Source organism: Muscardinus avellanarius (genome assembly GCF_963383645.1).
Source record: "Muscardinus avellanarius genome assembly, chromosome: 2".
In the NCBI taxonomy this organism is placed as follows: domain Eukaryota; kingdom Metazoa; phylum Chordata; class Mammalia; order Rodentia; family Gliridae; genus Muscardinus; species Muscardinus avellanarius.
The window spans coordinates 111,649,282-111,654,071 of record NC_137787.1 but is presented as its reverse complement, the minus strand read 5'-3'; positions in this window follow the sequence as shown (position 1 = coordinate 111,654,071).

Below are 4,790 nucleotides of genomic sequence, written 5' to 3'. Positions count from 1 at the left end.
CATGGAGATTTAGCTGCTATTTCCATTTTTAGAGCCAAGAAAATAGTTCTAAGAGATCAACCACTAACATTAATAGCTAATAGTTCTGGAGTGCTGGCTAGGCCAGGATGCTGTGGAACTCATTCTCCTAATGAGAACAGAGACTATCATTGTTGTTTTACTGATGACCTCGCTGGGACAGAAAGACCCTGAAATGGAGTCTGACCCTCTTGACCACTGACTCAAATATCCTCTTCTCCAACCCAGGCTTTGAATGGGAAAGGCCATTTTTTCCTGAGCCCACCTTCTCCGGCCTCCCCCCCACAGTCAGGTGGGGGCCTGGACTGCCTCTCAGGTGACAAAGGTCTCTAAGTCTCAAGGACAGACATTGTCTACTGTCAGTTGAAGAAAATGGGAAACATAGCAGACCTAAATGAGCATCCCTTCATCACTGTACATTCATTCATTTATTCACTCACTGTTCAGCACAACCAAGCTGAGCATTTCTGCTGAGCTGCACGCCCGGCAGGTGCTGGCAGTGCAGACTGAATAGGCCCGCACCCCTCACACCTGCAGCACCTTCGCTGTTACCAGCTAGCTGATGTTACTCAAGCATGGAATGCTGTTGTTGTTGTTGTTGTTGTTGTTGTTGTTGCTGCTGCTGCTGCTGTTGTTGCTGCTGCTGCTGCTGCTGTTGTTGTTGTTGTTGTTGTTGTTGTTGTTGTTGTTGTTTGGGGGTTTTGTTTTTGTGATACTGGGGATGAAACCCAGGGACATTCTAGGTCTGAGCTACACTCCACCCCTATTTTTTATTCTTTATTTTGAAATAGGGTCTCAATGAGTTACAGGACAACCTAGTGAGACCCTGCTTCAAAATGAAAAATAAAAATGGCTGAAGGTATAGTTCAGAGGTAGAATGTCCTTGAGTTCAATCCCCAGTACCGCACACACAAAAACAAGGTAGATGAGCTTGATTTTTCTTATATGTAAATCTAAATCACCTTCCAGAGGATTTAAATCTAGGATCTAGCCATTAGACTATGAGAGGGACATAGCAGAATCTCAACATTGATGTAGAGACTCCAAATATCTGAGTCTCCAGGAAACTTTTCTGTCACAAAGAAGGCAAGAATTTTCTTGTGATTATAATTAATTTGCATATATGAAAATGATGCATTTTTATCTTTTAAAATCTAAACGAGATTTGAGGGGTGCATCAAAAAGCTTTGGGAGCAGCCAGAGATGGTGGCACCTGCTTGTAATCCCAGTACTCCAGAGGCTGAGACAGGAGGACCGCGGGTTCACGGCCAACCTCAGCTACTTAGTGAGGCCCTCCACAACTTAGTGAGGCCCTGTTTCAAAATAAAGAATAAAAAAGACTTCCGGGAAGATGGCGACCGAGAAAAGCGGGGCTTAAGAGTCCCGCTAACAACCAATCTCCATTACCACAAAAAGAGCGCCTTTCATAGCCAGAAAACACCATCACCAGAAAAACAAAAAAACCACCAGGCTCCAGAGAGAAAACGGACTGAGAACAGAGCTCAGGGCCACGGAGGAGACACACACGCCCGAGGACGCGGCAGCAGCGCCATACTGCCGGCGGCAGCGGCGTACTCAGCGGATGGCTACAGCAAGCCGAGGTGAGCCGATGCGGAACAGCCAGGCGGGATCTTTCGGCGCAGACAGCATTTAAAGCTCCCAGTGGCTGAGCTCAGCACACGCTGCAGGGATTCAGAGTGGAAATCAAAACCAGAGAAGAAAAAATACGCCAGCCTCATGGCCGAGGGCGTGGCAGAGGCGCCATATTGCCACCGGCGGCGGCAGCAGCAGTGAATTCACCGAGTCCAGTACAGCTACATCTACGTACTCAAGAACAGTGAGTCAAATTGCGGGCCACAGAGGAGAAATCCCAGTATTGTGCCTCCTGGGACTTGACCCAGTGAGGGAGTGGTGGTGGCAGAGATATCACACCATAGGAGAGCGTGCAACCTGGCACCCCCCCATAGTTTAAAGCAGCCTCTATCGACTCCCTGGGTCGGAGACTCTGTGATACAACCCAGTAAAGGAGTAGTAGGGTCTGAGATAATACAGACTCGAGATCCAGAGCACCTTAAGTGAAGCCATAGTGACCCAAGGGAAGAACCCAGAGAAGGCACAAACCTCCGAAATCATGGGAAAGAGGAATAATACTGAAGTAATGAATGTGCACAACCCCACAACATCAGAACCTGATAAAACAGAAAATCAGAGATTTCTAGAAGATCAAATCAGGAAAATAACTGTAGAAATAATAGAGGTGCTTCGAAAAGAACTCAGAGAGAGCCAAAAAGAGATAAAGGATGCAATTAATGAAGTAAAGGCCTCAATTCAAAGCACAAACAACCGATTAGACCACATGGAGAACAGAATCTCGCTCTTAGAAGATGAGCAATCCAAAAATGAATGCATAGTTTCTAATCTAGAAAAAGATATCCAACAGCAGGAATCTGACATTGAAGAAATATGGGCCCATCTTAAGAGAGCTAACCTAAGAATAATTGGAATAGAGGAGGGAAAAGAAAGTGATACCAAAGGGATCAACAATCTCTTCAAGGAAGTAATAGCAGAAAATTTTCCAAATATAGAGCAAGAGGTTGATACACAGATCCAGGAAACTTATAGAACTCCCTTTAGACAGGATCCGAGAAGAGGATCCCCACGCCATATAATTGTCAAAATGACCAATGTGGAAGCCAAGCAGAGAATCTTAAAGGCAACAAAAACAAAGGGCCAAGTGACATTCAGAGGCAAACCAATTAGAATCACTCCAGACTTCCCAAACCAAGTCATGAGAGCCAGAAGGGCTTGGAGTAACATATTCCAAACTCTGAAAGAAAACAACTTCCAGCCAAAAATTTCCTATCCAGCAAAACTTTCTATCAAATTAGATGGAGAAATAAGAAGCTTCCATGACAAACAGAAACTGAAGGAATTTATGTCTTCAAAACCAGCGCTAGAGAAAATACTCAAAGAGATTAACTACAAAGAAGAAATAGGTAACACTCACCAGAACCAGAGAAACAAGAGTTTCCATCCAACAGACAAGTAAGATTGGTTATCTGTGGAGATTCATTATTTATGTTAGTCTTTTACCTATCTCTAAATTGTATTGTTTGCCTTTATTGTTGTTAATTTTTAGGATTTCTAGTTGGAATATTAATATACCTTCAGATATAGCATTTGGAAATATTTTATCCAATTCTATTAGTAACTTTTAACCCTGTTTACATTGTCTTTGTATATACAATATTTTCTTTTATTTTTTTAGGGAGTTTGTATATTCTTCTGTTGCCTGTGCCATTGAAATCATATCCAAGAAATCACTGCCAATTTCAATGTTGTGAGGTTTTATGACCCAGATTTTCTCCTAAAAGTTTATAGTCTTAAGATTTATATTTAGGTCTTTTATCTAGTTTGAGTTAATACTTGTATGTGGGATTAGGTAAGGGTCCAATTTTATTCTTTTCCATGTAATTATTATTTTTCAACAATATTTAGTTAAAAGATTATTATTTCCACCACCAAATCTTCGTGGAAACCTTGTCAAAAATAACTTGACAATATAGGGAAGAAGTTAGCTCTAGGCTTGTATTTAACTCCAATGGTCTATATATGTGCCTTTAGAACAGTACCACACTGTTTCAATTATTGTAGCTTTATATGGTTTGAAATCAGAAAATATACATCTTCTAGCTTTGTTTTTGCTTCGAGATTGTTTTGGGTATTTAGAGTCCATATTCCATATCAGGATAGATTTTTTCCTGAAAAATAAATATATGATAGTTTCACCTAAAAAAAAGAAAAAAATATTCTCTGGTAAGAAAGAAAGCAAAAAGAAATATTGAAATGTTATCTTTAAGACATCAAAAGCTTGGTATCAGACAAATGAAACTGTTATGTGAGATTATCATTTTTAATTTTGGATAAATTGCTATAATACTAGATGTCAACCACTAAGCCAAGCATGGGAGGGAGGGATGGGGAGAGAATGGGGTGGGGATCGGGTGGGGGCTGACTGGGCGATGTGTGCATGTATGTCTACAAAAGTTTGTATCCCACTATGATGTATGAATACAGTGCACCAATAAAATAAAATTTAAAAAAAAAAAAAGAATAAAAAATAAGGCTGGGCTGTAGCTCAGAGGTAGACTACCCCAGGTTCAATCTCAAATACCGAAAAAACAAAAAAGCCTTGGGAGAAAATTTGTCAACAAACCAAAATCTCTTATCACTTTAGATGAGACATTACCAGGGGTTATTTCTTCTGTAGAGTTTTTTTTTTTTTTGCATCATTAACTCTTTACAATGATCATAGTCAACTTTTTAATCCAGAAAAAAAAAATTTTTAAAACCACCTTGAGGGAGAAACTTCAAAGATTTTGGATTAAATTTGTACCCAAATTCTATTAATAAGAACTGAAGACACAGGACTAAAATATCTACCTCTTGTCATCCTCCTTTTGAGAAATGAAACCCCTGGTCATAAAAATAGCCATTGCTTGCAGTTAGGAGAGGATTTTAACAAAAGGAAAAGGAGAAGGAAAACTGCCAATTTGCAGGTCTAAATTCAGACAAACGTCTGAGGGGCTGAAAGACACAGCAGGCCCAGCCCAGCTGCCCACCCGAGCCCTCTGTGGGGCCCCAGGGGGGCTGGCGAGCCCATGCGAAGGGCCGACTTTAGATGTGATTAATTTTAGAAGGCCCTGACATTCTGAGTCACCCCAAGGTGGCCAAGCCCATTTCAGGCTGGCTTCTTTCTCAAGTGTCCCGAC